The following is a 21,674-nucleotide window of genomic DNA, read 5'->3' on the forward strand; positions in this document are numbered from 1 at the left end:
CCCACCAACAGTGTAAAAGTGTTCCTATTTCTCCACATCCTCTCCAACACCTATTGTTTCCTGATTTTTTAATGATTGCCATTCTAACTGGTGTGAGATGGTATCTCATTGTGGTTTTGATTTGCATTTCTCTGATGGCCAGTGATGATGAGCATTTTTTCATGTGTCTGTTGGCTGTATGAATGTCTTCTTTTGAGAAATGTCTGTTCATATCCTTTCCCCACTTTTGGATGGGGTTGTTTGTTTTTTTCTTGTATATTTGTTTGAGTTCTTTGTAGGTTCTGGAAATTAGCCCTTTGTCAGATGAGTAGATTGCAAAAATTTTCTCCCATTCTGTAGGTTGCCTGTTCACTCTGATGGTAGTTTCTTTTGCTGTGCAGAAGCTCTTTAGTTTAATGAGATCCCATTTGTCAATTTTGGCTTTTGCTGCCGTTGCTTTTGGTGTTTTAGACATGAAGTCCTTGCCCGTGCCTATGTCCTGAATGGTACTACCTAGATTTTCTTCTAGGGTTTTTATGGTATTAGGTCTAACATTTAAGTCTCTAATCCATCTTGAATTAATAATGTTGTCTTTTAAAATAAGACTCCTGAGTACTTTATGATCATAGTAAATCCATCTTAATTACATTCACTGCTTTCTTTTCTTTTTTCTTTTTTTTTTTGAGACAGAGTCTCACTCTGCCACCAGGCTGGAGTGCAGTGACACTGTCTTGGCTCACTGCAACCTCCGTCTCTCAGGTTCAAACAATACTCCTGCCTCAGCCTCCCAAGTAGTTGGGACTCTAGGCATGCGTCACCATGCCTGGCTAAATTTCATATTTTTAGTAGAGACGGGGTTTCACCATGTTGACCAGGACGGTCTCGATCTCTTGACCTCGTGATCTGCCTGCCTCAGCCTCCCAAAGTGCTGGGATTATAGGTGTGAGCCACCGTGCCTGGCTCACTGCTTTATTTTCAAGCAGAAAACATATACAACACCATCAGATGGATGCTAAAGTAGAAATAAACCGTTTAAAAATGGTTGTCATGTGGAATGTCTGAGAAGAAAATAAGCATCACAGGATCACCCAATCTGTTAAATATCTGTCTCCAATCATGACTTGAAGTTGCACTCTTTCAAGTATGCTAAACTGCAGTTTTCCTTTAAAGTTCTAACCATAATTATAATGTAAAAACCTAGGAAGTATACAGCAAACCATAAGTATCCCTAAACAAACTTAAATCTTGAAAAGTGCAAATCTCATCCCCACATGGCTTTGCTCAAACACATTCTGCAACTGTGGTTTATAGACTAAAACACAGACTTGTCTGTGTACCGTGTAATGTCCTTTGCAAAGTGTTCCCAACCTACCTGTCTAGCCCACGCTATCACCCTCCATCTGGGGGCCTGGGTTCCCAAAACTTTTGCCACTTAATATTGATTGCCATTCTCCAAGCTGGTTTTTCCAGACTGAGGTCACCATCTCTTCTGTTTCTATAAAACTTTTTAAATGCAGTTATTATGGAATTTTAAAACTATTATGCTATACCATAACTTTGAGGTTTATGTATCTATCTCTCCCTGCACTAGACTGGCTTCCTTGAGTGTTGGAAATATGATTGATTGCTTATTCCCTCACATGAAGGTAAGCATCTGCCTCCCTGACTGAGGTAGGCACTGCCCAAGTAGTATTGTTTTCCTCAATGTTGAAACTCCTGGTCTGCAGCACCGTCCTGAAACTTAAGAAAACTATGTTGAATGAGCCAAAGAAGGCTGATATTCTATTCATGGAACAGTAATTTTAAGGAAAAGTGGTTTTGCCTGTAGGGAACCATGTCTTACGGTGGGGTTTTCTCTTGAGGGTATTCTGAAAGGGAGGCAATTACTAAATCCCTGGCTATGATCTTCAAAGGGCTTCTGCCCTGTGGAAACCAAGAGGCTTTCTTAGAGAACATCAGCCCTTGCTATACAGAATCCAATGCTCATGTCCTCCATTTGAAAGCTGCTTGCTAAATTCTTCCATCACCTCAGTAACCTATGTCTGAGAGTGATATAGAATCCTCCAAATCTGTATATCAAAAGGAGATTAACCTAAGAGTAACAATGTAATTGCAGGCACTTCTTAAATTATAAAGTGCCTTGTTATGTCTACTGTTACTATCATCAACAACCCTAACATCATCTCTAATAACAACAACTCCTTTTAACATCCTTCTTTTAATACACTATGGGTCAAATTATATTAATGAATATGTTACATCTCAACTTTACTGATGGCAACGTAAGTTTAATTAGAGTTCTACTCATAACTAAATAACATTTTATGAACAAAAGAAGTTTCATCTTAATCACTTGATATTTTTAAGGTCTCTTAGGAAGACCTTGTCCTGTAGTCAGTGGTATTATTCCTTTTATTAGTTTCCTCAATACTTATTAGGCAGAGCAGTGACTTCATGTTTTTGGCTTAACATTTCTAAATTCTAGCTGATGAACAGTAAAAAAAATATGGTGTTTAATCCCAGAGTCTTCATATATTAGCTTTATGATTTGGGATAAAGCATTTAAGCTTTCCAAAATTTTTGTATAAGAGTTCTAAGAATACCTTTTCTAGCTATCTTGCTGGGAGCATTTGAAAATCACATGAAGTCATATTCACGGTAATTTTTAAAACAGCATGCAAAAGCAAGGCACTAACCAACTTTAAAAATTATTGTAATTAAATAAATCTTGTATTACATCTTTCTATGCATATTTTTGTAAAGTTGATTTTGTACTGTTTTCCAAAAGTATTAATTTTCTGGACTGGCTTCTTAATTTTCTTCCTTACACTCACCGTATTACAACCTTGTGACACTCAACCAGAAATAACCCAACACACACATACATATACAACTGTATTGGTCCCTTCTTGCATTGCTATAAAGAAATACCTGAAACTGGGTACTTTACAAAGAAAAAGGGTTTTCTTTTGACTTATGGTTCTGCAGGCTGTACAGGAAGCATGCCACTGGCATCTACTTCTGGTGATGTAAGTGACATGGGCCTCAGGAAGTTTACAACCATGGTGGAAGGCAAAGGGGAGCAGGAAAGAGGTGGGGGTTGAAGTCTCATACTCTTTTAAACAACCAGATCTAGCATGAACTAACTTGTCACCAAAGGGATAATGTTAAGCCATTCATGAAGGATCCACCCACATGATCCAATCACACCTACCAGGCACCGCCTCCAACATTGGAAATCACATTTCAATATGAGATTCAGAGGTAACAAATATCCAAACCATCTCTCTCTCTCTCTCTCTCTCACACACACACACACACACACACACACACACGCACACACACAACCACTCACAGTTAAAACAAAATATCTACGAAACATCTATTTGTGATGAATGCTGATATTTTATATTTTGTTTCACCAAAGGCCGGTGTTGATCCACAAATTGAGTTTATGATTCACAGTTTGGAAAACGAACACTAGCATGCTAGATTTAAAAAATGAAATAAACCAAAACAAAACCAACAATAAAATAAAAAATGTCCTCAGCATTATTTTTTGCCACTTCTTTCCATGCATCCACACGCTTACCAAGAGCTCCTCGCATCTTGTCATTATCATACCACAAGTTTTTCTGACACCATCACTTTTCAACGTTTTCTCATTTTCATGGATTTACAATTCTCTCACTTATTTTCATATCGCCCTCTCTGTGAAGCTTTCCCAATTCTTCTAGCTAGTTACTCTTTGGGTTGCCTCTACTCTGACTCACTCAATGGTGTACTGACCTTTATTATATCTATTAGATGCTATTTTTATGGCTTAAATGTCCATTTGCTAATTATACCACTTAAATGTTTCAATTGTTTAAATGTCCATCAATTTCAGCAAACCTTGGATTCTTTGTGAATAGATTAGGATTATATCAATTTCAACACCCTGAGCACCTAGCACAGAGTCTGACACAGAGCAGCTCCAAAAGTAAAAGTTTGCTGAATAAATGTGTTGATTTTAAAGGTTAGGTGAAATGTAGAGAAGTGTCAAAGTACACAAGATATTCAGGTTTTCTAAGATAAAGGTAATCTTCCTGGTGTGATTCCATCCTGCACGGCTGTTCTCTTGAGCAGTGGTCGTTTATCTCCATCTGCCTTCTCTCCCACCTAAGTGTGTGCTGCACCCAATGGACGATTTGATGGACATGAGCCCCCTGAGGCCCCAGAACTATCTTTTTGGTTGTGAACTAAAGGCCAACAAAGATGATCACTTTTAGGTGGATCATGATGAAAATGAGCAACAGTTATCTTTAAGAATGGTCAGTTTAGAGGCTGGTGCAAAGGATGAATTGCACATTGTTGAAACAGAGGCAATGAATCACGAAGGCAGTCCAATTAAAGTAACATTGGCAACTTTGAAAATGTCTGTACAGCCAACCGTTTCCCTTGGGGGCTTTGAAATAACACCATCAGTGGTCTTACGGTTGAAGTGTGGTTCAGGGCCAGTGCATGTTAGTGGACAGCATTTAGTAGCTGGGGAGGAAGATACAGAGTCAGAAGATGAAGAGGAGGAGGATGTGAAACTCGTAAGTATATCTGGAAAGCAATCTGCCCCTGGAGGTGGTAGCAAGGTTCCACAGAAAAAAGTAAAACTTGCTGCTGATGAAGATGCTGATGATGATGATTTTGATGATGAAGAAACTGAAGAAAAAGCGCTAGTGAAGAAATCTATACGAGATACTCCAGCCAAAAATGCACAAAAGTCAAATCAGAATGGAAAAGACTCAAAACCATCAACACCAAGATCTAAAGGACAAGAATCCTTTAAAACAGGAGAAAACTCCTAAAACACCCAAAGGACCTAGTTCTGTAGAAGACATTAAAGCAAAAATGCAAGCAACTATAGAAAAAGGTGGTTCTCTTCCTAAAGTGGAAGCCAGTTCATCAATTATGTGAAGAATTGCTTCCAGATGACTGACCAGGAGGCTATTCAAGATCTCTGGCAGTGGAGGAAGTCTCTTTAAGAAAATAGTTTAAACAATTTGTTAAAAATTTTCCATCTGATTTCATTTCTGTAACAGTTGATATCTGGCTGTCTTTTTTATAATGCAGAGTGAGAACTTTCCCTGCCATGTTTGATAAATGTTGTCCAGATTCCATTGCCAAGAATGTGTTGTCCAAAATGCCTGTTTAGTTTTTAAAGATAGAACTCCACCCTTAGCTTGGTTTTAAGTACGTATGGAATGTTATGCTAGGACATGGTAGTAGTAGCAGTGGTCAGACATGGAATTGGTGGGTAGACAAAAATATACATGTAAAATAAAAGTATTTTAATAAAGTAAAAAAAAAAAAGATAAAGGTAATCATATAAGAAGATTCATCTCTTGGGTGCAACAGCTAGGTAGCCTCCCAAGCCCTGTGTGGTAGTGGTCAGTATCACTGCCATGGTTTGAATGTTTTTCCCTCCAAAACTAATGTTGAAATGTAATTGCCATTGTGACAGTACTAAGGGGTGGGACCTTTAGGAGCTGATTAGGATCGAGGGCTCCACCCTCACAACTGGGTGTCGCTCCCTTATAAAAGTGGGAGTTCAGCCCACTTTTGATCTTTCTTGCCCTCTAATCGTCCATCATGTGATGACATATCAAGTAGGCCCTTGCCAGAGGCTGACACCTTAATGTTAGACCTCCTAGTCTCCAGAACTGTGATCCAATACGTGTTTGTTCATTATAAATTATTACCTAGTCTTAGGTACTTTGTTACAGCAGCGCAAAATGTATTAAGAGAGTTACCTACTTATCTTCTTTTCTGAACATCATTACAATTTTATTTCAAAATTTCTACTCTTAATGATATCCCAAGGAGACTATAAAAGATTTCAATAGTTCAGCCACTTTTCATTGAAATTATCTTGAGTGGTCACGTACTGGTTAAATTGCCCTGACCATTCTTTGAAGGATAGCGCTGGTTATGAGATTAAATTTGAAAGTTCCTATGAACTACCAGTTGAATGAATTTACTTAATATAACATATATCTTAATCATATATTCATAAGCCTCCATTTAACCAGGCTGCACAGTTTGTTTTTTAACAATTGCATTGTTTTAAAGTTACAGTTATTTCAGCAATCCATTATTAGCATTTAAAAGTACATGCATTGTCCTTCTGTAAATACATACAATAGCCATAAATTATAAAAAAAAATAGAAATTCAAGGATAAAATGTATGAAAATGTGTTATTTAAAATTAGCAGTAAAATCGGATTTTCAAATAAATCCATGTTAACTAGGATTTACAATACAATATAAGCCTGTACTATTAGTTGTAAAGCCAGGATTTTGAGAACTATGCTGCCACATTAAATTTATTCATTTTCACAGCCTGCAGACATTTTAATGTCTGAGTAGCAATAAGAACAAATTACCAAAAAAAAACTTTTAATACAGTATAATAAATTAAGACTGAATGGTAATGCAAACGTGGGTACAACAGGACAAAATTATGAATCTCATATAATGATCCAACAACACTTAGAGTGTGGAAACAGCATTGGTATTCTAGGATATATGACCACAGTTGATCCTAATTGTTTTTCTCTTGTCAAATAGAAATTGCACATCAATCTCAAAGTATTACAAACTGTTCATTACATGCAAATGGTTATGTTCTGCAGACTCTCCAAGGGGACTCAATCTTCTTTACAAAAGGAGCCAGGATAGAAGCAGAGTTTTTCTAATGACAGTATGTATCCATTAGAGTTCCTCGTTTATAAGCAACAGAGACTGCCTCTGATTCCCAAAGTCAGGTTTTCCCAAGTGAGACTAGGTATCCCAGAGGTGTAATGGAGGACTGTCAATTAGGGGGCAGGAAAAATAATAGCTGCAAAAACAACCCACCATTTGTCCTAGGCCAGATCCAGTACTTTCTGGAATGTTTATTACTGTACTTTGCTTTAGATGTTGTGCCTTAAGATGTTGAATTCATGAGACTGTTAACTCATAAAGAGAAAAGAGGCTCTTAGTCAGCTCTGTATTCCTAGCAGCAAGCAGTATCTGCTTTGCACACAGTAGGAACACAATATATGTTTGTTACATGGGTTCTGGTATTTAACATATACTCCAATGGTAAGAGAATGGCACCATCATACTGTTAAAGTACCAGACAACGTGAAAATTTTAAGTGCTCTGTGCACAGAAAAGGTGAAGGAAGCTCAACGTAAGGGAGAATGTTTTGTATATGAAAAGCAAGAAGGACAAACTTGGGGATCATTTGTCTCAGGTAATATAATAAAAGTATGGTTTTTAAATTTATGTATTTATTCACTGTACTGAACATTACAGTTTCAATATATCAATCAATTTTTCTATGTCCTGAGGTATATTGGTGATCAAGAAAGACCAAGTACCAAAACATTTTCATTCTAATGGAAAAGATAGGTAATAAACATGAAAACACATACTACAGTTTCAGCAAGTGAGTGTTACGAAGAAGGTTAAGCAGATCTCCCAGAAAGAGTTCAATTTTGTGTGTGTGCATGTGTGTGTATGTGGGTATTTTCTTTAAGATGGGGGAGTTACAAAAGGCATATCTGTGAATATAAAATCAGAGCACAAATATATATAAAGGGAAGTGTACAAAAATTCTGAAAGGGAGTAGATTGGGACATGGTGAGAAACTGGAGATGGGGTAGAGCCCTCTGGTAGAGAGAAAAGCAAATTTAAAGGCAGAAAGAAGCATTCGAGGGAATAGTAAGAAGGTATGTGAGAAGAAAACACCAAGATCAATATAGTTGGAACATTCTCCTTGCAAAGTATTATTTCATGAAAATTACTTCTGTTAACTTTAATCTTATATTTCATTAAATGACAATTTCTGCTTCTCATTGCTTCCATAATGATGTGAGCAGTTTTTTTTTTTTTTTCAGTTTGGAATTTGCAATCAGCATTCTTCTCGTTTTTTTGTAGGCTCTTACTCTCTTGATAATTTCGTGCTCTAAGAATGGGAATCTCTTAGGGATGACATATTTATCATGCATTTTAAGCAGTTCTTTACTACTGTAGTTATTACAGTAAGTTATGTTTTTTGTTCTCACTTCTTTCCAATAATGTTTAAAAATCTGTCATCTTCCTAAACACGCCATGCTGGACAACAGAACTCTAATAACAAGCCATTGAAATTATCCAATTATTTTAATATACTTATTTCTGAAAGATACACTTGATGGGCAAGGATTTAAAGCCCCTCTCTGAATTTCTGCCTGGTACCACACTCCCAGTAAATCTGTTATTTACTACTTCGGAAAAGATGTATAGGAGCCAAAAAGTTGCAGAAGAGTTTCTAAGCAGCAATAAAAGGGTAACAATATTTACACAAGGATGAAGTGCCCAACTGTTTAACCGTATTAAGAGACTTAACTCTCATGTCACTACCAGCTAATAACTTTGAAAAGCTCATTTAAAAATGTATTCCCACACTTATACATTGCTGTAACCTTAAAGTAAGTGACTAGAGACAAATTCTCTTAGCAGTAAATTTTCCCGCTGATTCCCTTATGCTCGTGTACGTCTTCTAGTTACAGAAACCGGGATAGCTTTGTGACCACAAAACAAAATCTTATGAAATTTTATTACTGCTGAGGAAATATAAAGGACAAGCAATGGTATGAATTATTCTTAACATTAGGGTCCCAGTGAAGGGCAACAGATGGTAGAAATATTTACTCAAGTGATTTTTCCATCAAAGTTTCTATCAGCATTTGAATCTCAGCAGTGCGACTGTTAAGAAGCCGTCAAACTCAGCAGCCAGCTGGTGAAATCAACACTGTAAAAACTGACTATCCAGAAAATATACTTGTATCTGATTTTTTTTTTACATCATATGCCTTTTTCTAGATATCCTTTAATTCAATCTGTATTAATATAAATTCACTTATCTGCTATAGAGTTCTTTGAGGCAGTAGATTGTCAAGCAGGTGTATCCTAATAAAAATACGAAAACTCATTCTCTGTAGCAGATACTGTCAGTGACCTATGCACATCTATTCAGCACCCATCATTTTTGTACACGTCAATGACCTTTCAACGCAGTACCTGTTATATAAGGGCTTTCCGGGCTGCGAGTGCTGAAAGCAAGGTGGGAAGAATGAGAAAATCTGGGTATTTCCATTAAGAGAAGGACAGTCTTTTCTTGGACTCGCTTGTCTCAAACTTTTGAGCAGGAGTCGCTCCAACTCCATTGTGCTCTGTGAATCTAAACTCTTCAGAATTGGGTCCTTTAAAATGTGCTTTAGAATTTTCTTCAATCACTAATAACCATGGTAAGGCAGAGCTGAAGAGCAGCTAAAGGGAGAGCTGAAGAGCAGCTAAACTTGTCTTTGACATTTCTGTACTCTTTTTTTTTTCTGCCTTCTCTCCTCAACTCCAAAGCTCCAGTGTGCTCTTTCCTTCTCCTTTTTGTTCCTCATCTGAGAGATCACAGCAGGGTCCCCATGCTATAACTACATGCTTTATATGTAATTTTCCATTCTCTCTGAACATTTCACATTTGAGAAAAGGGAGTGTAATTTTCTTAAATAAAATAATACTTCAGAAGTTTTTCAACATTTGATGGTGGAACCACGTGTACATTAAAATATGACATATGTAATCCATATTTACTTCTGTATTCTCAATGACAACGAATACATTTTTACTGCTATATCACAAAGTAAACAGTTTTTTGTTACATTTCTTTACAGCAACATATATAAATATATTGCACATTTACCATGTAACATACGTCATGGAGCAGTAAAACACAGTAACATTGCAAAAGATACCAGAAAACCAATGAGCTTAACCTTAACAAGACAGTATTTTTTTTTCTCCTAAAAACAGCAGTTTATTCATGTCGAAATAACACGCTGGTGTTGCGCTCCCCATGTTTACTTAACATTTGTTGATTCAAAGCCTAAAAAACTTCATCTAAACAATATCACTACTGTTAATGTCTTAAAGACGATTTCAGAGGGAATACCTTAAGATTTTAGGGTCTCATGCTTGTATGTCTGTGACAACGTTCTTTAGGAAACACTGGTCATTTTTCATATGGTTCATTCAGCAGCATTATTTCACAAAACAGATGCCATTTCCATTAATAAAAATATTCAGCTGGTTTAAATACTCAATCTAATGCTAATTGTTATTGTTTCTACTGGCAACTACAAACATTTTCCATCTCATTCTATTATAGTCCATGTTTTATTTATTTATTTTATTTTTGAGACGGAGTCTCGCTCTGTCGCCTGGGCTGGAGTGCAGTGGCCGGATCTCAGCTCACTGCAAGCTCCGCCTCCCGGGTTTACGCCATTCTCCTGCCTCAGCCTCCCAGTAGCTGGGACTACAGGCGCCCGCCACCTCGCCCGGCTAGTTTTTTGTATTTTTTAGTAGAGACGGGGATTCACCGTGTTAGCCAGGATGGTCTCGATCTCCTGACCTCGTGATCCGCCCGTCTCGGCCTCCCAAAGTGCTGGGATTACAGGCTTGAGCCACCGCGCCCGGCGTCCATGTTTTAAAACTTATTTTTTCCTAGTCTACAAGAACATGCTAGATTTAAATGTTAGGGCATTTTATAATTTCTGCTTTCCTATTTTCACTGAAGGTACTTGAAAGCACACAAATTCACCCTGTCACTATATGAGCTAACATTATTTGTGTCACTTTCCTTCGTGGTGTTCAGCTTTTCCTTTGAAAACTCCCATTAACATTTCTTCTTGTTAGTTAGGAAATGAGTAGGCAGAAGTGTCAGCTATCTGAAACAGATGCATTTGGCTGAATTGGAATTTTCCTCAATTCCTAATCCAAGAGCTATGCTTTGAGAAGAAATTCTACTACATAAAAATAAGGTTTTATGAAATTTCCAGGTTGGTTTTTCTGCACTGTGGATGTTTAGAGACAATAATTCAGTAAATAAGTTTTAGTTTGTATTGAAATGAACTGATCACTTATAAAGAGTGATTAGTTACAATAGGGGCTTACATTTAAAATGCTATTCCAAGTGGCTTTATACACATCTCATTTATATTTCCATTTTAGAGAAGAGATTTCAGAGACATGAAAAGAATTAAGATATTTTCACCAGATTCTACAACTATTAAGCTAAAGGACGTGGGATTTGAGTCCAATCTTTCTGAGTCCAGCATTTAACCTCTTAACCCCTCTTCTAAACTTCTATTAGAGCCTAATGTGGATTATCACTATTCTGGTGGATGATAAAACTTTGTATATGCACTCAATTACTGCTTGTTTAGTGAATGCATTAAGAGACACTGATATCATTCAATGCATTTATTAATAAACCAATTTGAGTGGCATATAACATGATCGATATTTTTCTCAGAAAAAAAATGTGGTATTTTTAGAGAGGTTCTCCATAGTGGCATGGTATATTGCTTTGGAATATCTTCAAAAAGCACTAATTCATATATTTAATTTTGCCTTTCACTCGTGACAGAGGAAAAAAAAAAGAGTTGCATGAAACCAGATTATCTTTCTGCTGCTACTGGCAGTCAGTACATTTTGAATGGCAACACTAAGCCTCAGTTAAAGCACTGAATTCTCTTTTTTAAAGTGAAAAAGAAAAGATGCAATTTGATCAAAATATATAGGGACAAGTTTACAACATATCCCTATGTTGTATTTTATATCTAAAAATTATTTCTTTGCTGAAAATTGTACATATGAGGCTTCAAACTCCAGTGTGTTTCTGCGTGTGTTTGTTTAATATATGGGCTGCTTGGTTCATTTTTTTCACAGTAACCATTACTGGCTCATGCCAAACAATTGTCTGCTAACAGCCACTGTCTACATCCTGTTTTCTAAAATAATTTCATAGTAAATATTTAAACTCATTCTCCTATTCGTTATTAGTCAATCAACAACGGTCAAGATAGCTGAAATTACCAAAGCTTTGATTTGCCTTATCTATGAAGGTATCTTACAGGGTTTATTTTACCTATTTTAAGATTACTCAGAATGGAAAGATAACCTAAAGTATATTATGTATGTGTATATGTATTCATGTGCATGCACACTCATGTGTGTGCATGTGTGTGTGCACATGTTCATATGCATGATTTTGGACATAAAATAACCAGGAAAGAAATACCTGAACTGTTTGGGGGATTTGTGATGTCATTCACAGCTCTTTTCTGAAATAATTTTTCCTTGGACATCTAGAATGATTTTTCTTATTTCATCTACAGATTGAGAAAAAAATAGACTAAATAAAATAGTCTTTTTAAAATTATCCAATTGGCTGGGCATGGTGGCTCACGTCTGTAATTCCAGAACTTTGGGAGGTTGAGATGGGCAGATCACCTGAGGTCGGAGATCTAGACCAGCCTGACCAACATGGTGAAACACCGTCTCTACTAAAAATACAAAAATTAGCCAGGTGTGGTGGCAGGCACCTGTAATCCTAGCTACTCAGGAGGCTGAGGCAGGAGAATTGCTTGAAGCCTGGAGGCAGAAGCTGCAGTGAGCTGAGATCCTGCCACTGCACTCCAGCCTGGGCGACAAGAGCAAATCTCCATCTCAAAAAAAAAAAATTATCCAATTGAGGGGAAAAGTTTTGATAAAATGTTCATAAATTGCAACTAAACCACACTGTCAAGAAATGAGGACCATTAGACAGCCTGTGGAAACTTAAAGTTATGATATATTCACAAAATTGTGTAATGCTAATGTATTAAAAGATCAAATTACATCAAAATAGTTTGTTTTGGACTTGTTTCCAAGTTGGAGTAAAAGGCTGTACTTAACCTCCTGGCTGAAACACTTAAAAAAAGAAAAAAGACAAAACATATGCTACAATGGTTTTCAACATATTGAACATCAGACATTGAAGGACAGTGGTCCCTGCCAGGAGGCTTTTGTTAAAAGATGAAGCTGAGAGTTTCAGCAGCCCAAGGTTGACTAGTGATCACAGGGCAAAATACCAGAGAGGTGATACATACGCAGAGGACATTTTAAACATTTGCAGAAAGCTTTATTTTCTTCTTCAGCTGAGTCTTGATCAGTTCATGTATGTGAGAAAACCACTCAAAGCTAAGGAAAGAACTACACAAGAGAATTAAAGGGAACAATCACCAGAGCTCACATGTGGCTAAGAATACCACCTGTTCCCACAAGCCCCAGTGAAAAATTGTATCATTCACAGGGCATCAAAGAGAGCACTCAGAAAGGTTTTGACTCCGTAGTGGGGAAAAAGTAGCCCTAAACTTACACTATTCTGGTCATAACTAACAAAGCATAAAAAGAAGATTATCCAAAGATCAATTGTTTCCAAGTAAATTAACTGGGTTCCAGAACAAGGGTTAAGAATATTTATTTCAATATATTTGAATTTATTTGAAGTATCAAGCACTCAATAAGTTAAAATTCACAATGTCTGGCATATAATCAAAAATTACCAGTCATCCAAAGAAGCAGTAAAATAACACCCTTAATGAGGAGAAAAATACATCCATTTAAATTAACCCAGAATAGACACAGATGATAAAATTAGTAGAGAAGAATATTCTAACAGTTATTATATCTGTATTCCATATAATCAAGAAAGTAAAGACTGAACATGTTGAGTAGACACATGGAAGAAATAAAAAAGACCCAAATTATACTTCTAAGAGATGAAAATATCTGATGTTAAAAATATATACTACATGGGATTAGCCATAGATTAGACTTTGAAAAAGATGAGTCTATTTGACAAGAGAGATTATATAAAATGAATTACAGAGAAGAGAGACTAAAAAGAAAATGAACATAACATCAGTGAGTAGTGGGGGCAGCTTTCAGGAGCCTAATAAATGTGCGATTGGAGTCTCATTTTTTTTAAAAAAATGGCTGAAAGCTTTCTAAATTTGATGAAATGTTAAATACACAGATTCAAGAGCTTAACTGACTTCAAGAACAAGGAACATGAAGAAAACTGGGGACTACACCAAGTTACGTCAAAACAAATTGCCTGATCGTAAAAGTACTCCCTAATAAACCTTCTACATACAAATCTCCATTTTACAATGGCTTTCCAAGAAACCCAACCTGAAATATGTACCAAAATCCATACTGAATAACTATCCTCCAAAGAGTACTTCTTTTATACATTTCAATGTTGCTTGATTTTTTTCACAGTAATTACTAATTTTATAATAAAATATAAGTTAAAATATATAACTACCGTGGGTTGGATATCATTGAAAATGGCAAGTGGTTTCTATATCTTCCCCAAAACATTTTATATAACTCTAATATATTTCTGCCTCCCAGGCAGAGACCCCATTATGCTGCATTAGCCCAAAATTCACTTCAGTGATATTTTTAAAATGTATCTTCTATATTAAAGCAGATTGGGAATCCATACATTTCCCCTCTATACAAATGCCAATGCTGGTGTGCATACAAGTTTGATTGATATATATATATGATTACACAAGATTTTAAAAATATTCATTTTCTGTGTTTAGATAGCTTATCATATACATAGGCGTTTAAATGCTTAACTCCTTAATATCAAAAGGCATATTCACTATAGAAACATATTTGAGAATGAAGACTGTAAAGTCAAATGTGATATTGCTTTTGTGAATCCAGCATTTTGAAATATCTAAACTATTTAATAAACTACTGAGTGTTTTTTGCCCTCATCTGTCTTAATCAGTATTTTCTGGCATTAAAAATTGGCTACAATTCAAATCCACTTGATTGACTACTGCAACATGAACAATTTGAGCTAAAAAAAGATGCAAACATAATTAAGCCTTTGTGTAATAAACACAATGTTTCTTATGCCTAAACTATATATTTTAGGAACCAAACTATATCCTCGACAATCTAATCTATCTTTACCTGCATATTCAAAGAACACAACAAGTTGAAATTAAACTATACACTGGTTATCATCCATATGTTGCTTCTCTATTAACATAAACCATAAAAAAGTCAATAAGGACCACCAATTAACTCTGCGCTGTTTTGGCCTCTGGACTATTTCAAAAGGCATTTTGTCAATAGAATATATAGAAATATTGCAGTATCACTACAAATTGTCTTTAGGGAAACAGAACTGTAATTTTATCATGATGGATATTTCTAGCAACTTCATTATAGCTAAGTATGCCATAAGTTCTCCTTCTGGAACAGTTCCAACATAAGGCAAAAATGCACACTGCCCCAAAGCCACAAAACACCTTGCTGTTAAGACGATGCTCCCTTTTGTCACAGATTCAATTATATTTTGCAGTTTATCAGATAAACCAGTTCTGTCCAGGCAAACGCTCTCATCCTGACACAAAAAGTCCATAGTACAGTTCTCTAATATTATCATTATAATTTTCTTTCTAGTATGTATAATGGTGACAACAAAAGTCAAAAGTGGTCATTTCCATCAGCCTTCACAACCTGAACTTAAAGAAATTAAACAGTCCAGATGTGATGAAGATAAATACAATTTAGAAAAAAAAAAAATCAAAAACTTACCTTAAGATACCATTTGTATTTAGCATGTTCCCAATTCTCAGGAATTTGCGTCTTTCTGAGGAACTGTTCAGCTTCTGTTAGCCACTGATTAAATATCTTTATATCATAATGAAAACGCCGCCATTTCTCAACAGATCTGTCAAATCGCCTGCAGGTAAAAAAATATGGATCAAGAAAAATAAATGGATGATATAAAACAGATTGTAGAGATACAGCATATTTTTTTGGTTATGCTGACAAAGATATCATTCTGATAGTTTCTGGCATTTGTAGAGTTTAGTTTCAATTAACAAATAAAAATTAATAGATACACCTAGCATGCACCCACAAAATTTTTTAAACATGCTCAATAAAAAAGATGGTTTTAAACTGAAGGTTGCAATTTTTCTGTTTAAAGTGAATATATTTCTTGATTAAAAGAAAGGTAAAGCAACTATTTTGGACGATTAGCATTTTCTTTCCTAAGAATATGTATTTTTTTAAATTCTAGAAATTTACAAATATCTTAACATTGTAATAAATTATTTGGAAGCAATATATTCAATTTCAAAATATGTTTGGGTACAAATTAAATTACTTCATAAATTCTATCACTTTCAATATTATTCTTGATCCAAAACTGTCTATTCATCAATTGAAAGGAGTAATAAGTTCTAGTGTTCTACTGCATAGTAAGATGAACAAAGTTAACAATATTGTACTGTATATTTCAAAATAGTGAAAGAGAATTTTAAATGTTCTCACCACAGAGAAATTATAAATGTTCGAGGTTATGGATACGTTAAGTAACCTGATTTGATCATTACACAATGAAACATTACACTGAAACATCACACTCACCCCATAAATACATAGTGTTATCACAAATAAAACTTAAAAATATAACTAAAATACCATTATCACACCAATAAATCAATAATTCATCACTATCATTAAAGATTCTGTCAATATTTAAAATAAGATGACAGATGTAATTCATATTGTAGGCTCAGATGTAAGCATTTAACTAACTGATAAACTAAACTATGTGATGCCTTCTTTAATCCTACTTATTTTATTGTATCCACTAAAAGTTTGGATTGGAATACTGCAGGAACTTAGTACAAGTCAAATGTGTTAATATTGCACATGGAAAGAATATTAGGAAGCAAGCATTGGTCACCTTCCAATCATAAAAGAGACTGAGGCAGAAATAATATGAACCAGGGCTTTATGTTTACCTAAGACAGTTGCACATAAGAATCAACCGGGGCATTTAAAAAAACAGCAACAACAATAACCAAACAGTGACCCTGGGGCTCCACTCCAGACCAACTTAATCAGTACTTCTGGAGGTTTGATGCTGACATTGTTATTTTTCAAAGCATCCAGGTGATTTCAATGCACAGTCAAGGTGAAAAACACTGCTACAAAGTAAGATTTGAAATCTTATCGGACTTAACAGTCTACCAGATCTCCTGGGGCCTGTCCAAGCAAGCATTTGTGAGCACTAAACCAAAAGCCATCCTAAAGATGACTGGCTATGGTGCTGCCTCAGAGTACAGGAATCTGTCAAGCTTTTCTGAACTCTGTTCTTAAGAAGCAATGGATCATACTTTTGAATACCATGATATCTTTTCAGTCCTCTACCTTCATTCAGGAATTTAAAGTGACACTAGAATTTTAAAATTGCTACATCTGCCTACTGATGTATTGGGCAGAGAAATGAATTAACATTTATGAAACAGTTACTAATAGCCAGGCACCGGGCTCTGTGCTTTTACAGTGTCAGGCATATCATTTCATTGACACCTACAATAACCCTGCAGCATAGCAATTATTATTCCCATTTTCCATTGGAGAAAACAGAGGCCAAGTAATTTGCCAAAAGGTGAAAATGGTATTAAATAGTAGAGAGAGGCTTCTAACCCAAATATCTCTTGTTTCAATGGCACCTTTCTACCACTGCACATGCTCTCCTGTGAAATATTTTATTTTTCCAAGATGAAGTTTCACCTTATCAGTTAAACAATTGAAAGTGATAGTTCTAGAGTTTTTCCCCCCTTATTTTTATTAACTGCCTGAAATTTAAGAATGTATCTACATGTACATTGCATTCTTTCAGACATTGTATTTAATGAATAATTATATGCTTAACCTTTAAAATCATGTAAAACAGACAGCATTTTGGTAGCATAAAAAAGGCAACCGAAGGTAGCCAAAGAGCTATTCTCTAACTATAGTTAGTGAAAAGTAAGAATGTTGCCTTTGATAATTAATGGTATTCTAGAGTTATTCAGATACATTATATCCTTCCACAACAAAATGATCCTGGGAATGTTTTTGCATGTTTAGTAATGATTTAGCATTCACGTATTTTCAGTGGTATATAACATACAATAAATGACCTATCAATATATCTTAAGAGTTTATTCCCTTTAAAAACGAACTGCAAATGTATTTGCATCACGGGAGTCAAAGAGTTGCTTCTGAATGAGAATCTAAAAAAAACTATGCAACATAGGTAGCATTGTTCCATACTGGTGAGACTATATTTATTTTAATTTTATTATATACTTTTTTTTTTTTTTGAGACGGAGCCTCCCACTGTCACCCAGGCTGGAGTGCAGTGGTGCGATCTTGGCTCATTGCAAGCTCTGCCTCCCGGGTTCACGCCATTCTGCTACCTCAGCCTCCCGAGTAGCTGGGACTACAGGTGCCCACCACTGTGCCCAGTTAATTTTCTTTATTTTTAGCAGAGACGGGGTTTCACCGTGTTAGCCGGGATGGTCTTGATCTCCTGACCTCATGATTTTTCTATATTTTTCAATTTGTCTACAATGTGCTTTTCATATTTTGAGTCAGAAAAATAAAATTAAATATTTTTTAAATGGCAGTCTCATATGCTAATGACTGCTAACTCCAACCCTCCTCCTGCTACCACAGTCTGAGAAACAGTCAGCAGCTAACCAGAGCACAGAGAAGCACCAGTTGGTCACGACTTACCACTCCACCTTTGTAGCAACCATCAGTCCCCACTCTTGGTTTGCTGTTTTTCCTACCCAATCACTTGAACTATACTTTTGCCAACACTTTTAGATACTAGGAGGTGACTGTTTCTCTACCATACTGCTATAAATGCCCATTCTTCATTTCAGGACCCTGTATACCTCAAAGATTTTCAATTTCAAACCTGTCGCACAGACTTGTTTCTCAATCACTCATCATATTGATAGTTGCCATCCTCTACCAAATTCAACAAATCCCCCTCTCACCCTGAATTCTTTTCCTTTCTACAAGTTATCCTTCCTTTACATTCTCCCAGAGAGGAAAACTGTAAGGGTTCATATACTTGATCATGGTACCCGTAGCTCGGTAAGACAGAGCTGGAGGTAGGAAGAGAAGGGGAACAGGCCTTCCATTTACACTATTGTTCCAGGCCCACAAGAGGGAGGCAGGATGGACTTTCTGCCCAACCCCTGCTTCCGCCTTAGGACTGTGAATTTGCGTATCAATAGCATATTTCTGAAATACCCTTCTTCCCTTTTTCTCTTGTCTCCTTGTATAATCCAAACTTTTGCATCCTCAAGGACCTAATAAAAATGACTTACGCTGTCACTTTATAAATATATAAATATGAAGTATTTATTACAGCACGCAACTGCTAAACCTTTGAAAACTGTAAAGTTGATTTAATTTTATTATTGAAATTACTGTTGAAATAAGTAACTATTCAAACAAAATATTAAAGAATAAAATCATGGGCTTTATCACATGATGACATTTAATGTGAGTAATAATACTTTAAACTCCGTTTCAAGCCTCACATAAAATTTTAAAATACACTTTTCAGTATTTAGTATGTGCTGAATTTAATATGTTCTTGAATTTACTACGTAAAATTACATTTTTTATCATGACTACTTATAAACTTAAACTCTTTTCCACCAAGGAAACTTCCAAATGAAAAAAAAATATATTTTTTTTCTGGTTTTACAATGTTAGACTTATAAATTTAATATCTAATTAGTCACTGTCCTCCCTAAATTTTTCTTGCTCCATTAATTGGACTGCCCACGAATGAAGAAGTAAATGGTAACAACTAGAAACAAGTAGAGACATCAAAAATAGCATTCAAGGAAACAAACATAATTTTTGCCTTCTGTAATATTTCTAGGAAAAAAGTTTTTTCCTTGGCAGTAAGAAGAAATATAGATGGAACTTAATAAAGGGCAAAAAAATGTCAGTATAAACATATGGATAATAAATCAAGTGATTTGAGAATTTTGCAAATATTAAAATTCTCATTCACTATGCAACCGGTATTTAAAATTACACTGCTGCTTCATTTATGTGCAGCATAACTTATTTCCTGCTGTTCTAAATCAAGTTAGTCAGATTATTCTCAAGCATAAATTACATTTAGGGAGTAATTCAGTACTCTGGGACATACTTTAACACTTTCGGGCCATTAAGGTGGTAGTCAATTCCATGAAATAGATTTAAATAAAAAACACCCTAGTAGCCTTCTGACATATCCATTGTTGCTTTACACTTAGGTCTGCAAACTCAGCTTGGGCTGCTGATTACTTCATCCCACATATTTCATCTTTGATTAGGTGAGGAGGACGGACCTTGGCTAGTGTCTCGTGGTCCAAACTGTATCTGTCAATAAATAAAGGTTAGTTATCTGCCCCAAATCATAGTACCTTGCTACTTCTCCCCACCCCTCAACTTCCTAAGTAACACAATTATTTAATAAAAGATAAGTATACTACCAATTATGAAGTACTTACCTCCTAACGTTAATTGTGGGAGCTTAATAAATGAGTATATATAAATTTCGTTTTTTACATCTTTTATTTTATTAATGTTTTTAAAACAATCAATAGACTTTGGAATACAAGTGATTTTTGGTTACATGAATTAATTGTATAGAAGTAAAATCAGATATTTTAGTGCACATGTCACCCAAGTAGTGTACATTACACCCAACAGGTAACTTTTTATCCCTCACTCCCTTCCCACTCTGCCCCTTCTGAGTCTTCAAAGTCCATTCTACTACTTTGTCTGCCTTTGTGTACCCACAGCGTAGCTCCCACTTATAAGTGAGAATATACAGTATTTGGTTTTCCATTCCCGAATTACTTCACTCAGAATAATGGCATCCAACTCCATCAAAGTTGCTGCAAAAGACATTATTTCATTCTTTTCTATGGCTGAGTAGTACTGCATGGTATATGGCTGAGTAGTATTTCACGGTATATGAAAATATATGCCACATTTTCTTTATCCACTCATTGGTCAACTGGCACTTAGGTTGGTTCCATATCTTTGCAATTGTGAATTGTGTTGCTATAAACATATGCATGCAAGTGTCTTTTTGATATAATGACTTCTCTTCCTCTGGTTAAATACCCGGTAGTGAGATTTCTGGATCAAATATTAGATCTACTTTTAGTTCTTTAAGAAATCGTCTTGGAGAGGATGTGGAGAAATAGGAACACTTTTACACTGTTGGTGGGATTGTAAACTAGTTCAACCATTATGGAAAACAGTATGGCGATTCCTCAAGGATCTAGAACTAGATGTACCATATGACCCAGCCATCCCACTACTGGGTATATACCCAAAGGATTATAAATTATGCTACTACAAAGACACATGCACACGTATGTTTATTGCGGCACTATTCACAATAGCAAAGACTTGGAATCAACCCAAATGTCCATCAGTGACAGACTGGATTAAGAAAATGTGGCACATATACACCATGGAATACTATGCAGCCGTAAAAAAGGATGAGTTTGCGTCCTTTGTAGAGACATGGATGCAGCTGGAAACCATCATTCTTAGCAAACTATCACAAGAAGAGAAAACCAAACACCGCATGTTCTCACTCATAGGTGGGAACTGAACAGTGAGCTCACTTGGACTCGGGAAGGGGAACATCACACACTGGGGCCTATCATGGGGAGGGGGGAGGGGGGAGGGATTGCATTGGGGAGTTATACCTGATATAAATGATGAATTGATGGGTGCTGACGAGTTGATGGGTGCAGCACACCAACATGGCACATGTATACATATGTAACCTGCACGTTATGCACATGTACCCTAGAACTTAAAGTATAATAAAAAAAAAAAAAAAAAAAGACAACATTACTCTAACTAAAAATATAGGAAAGAATCTAATGCTGTTTTG

The 21,674-nt window shown here is 35.8% G+C and overlaps 1 protein-coding gene and 1 pseudogene across 1 annotated transcript in view; both read left to right on the forward strand.

Annotated features, from left to right (window-relative positions):
• Nucleotides 1–21,674, forward strand: part of DMD (dystrophin) — a 2,292,995-nt gene that overhangs the window by 1,157,979 nt on the left and 1,113,342 nt on the right. The gene's annotated exons all lie outside the window — the stretch shown is intronic.
• Nucleotides 4,161–5,005, forward strand: LOC111536579 (annotated as a pseudogene).

The sequence above is a fragment of the Piliocolobus tephrosceles genome, chromosome 12 (genome assembly GCF_002776525.5).
Source record: "Piliocolobus tephrosceles isolate RC106 chromosome 12, ASM277652v3, whole genome shotgun sequence".
NCBI lineage: Eukaryota > Metazoa > Chordata > Mammalia > Primates > Cercopithecidae > Piliocolobus > Piliocolobus tephrosceles.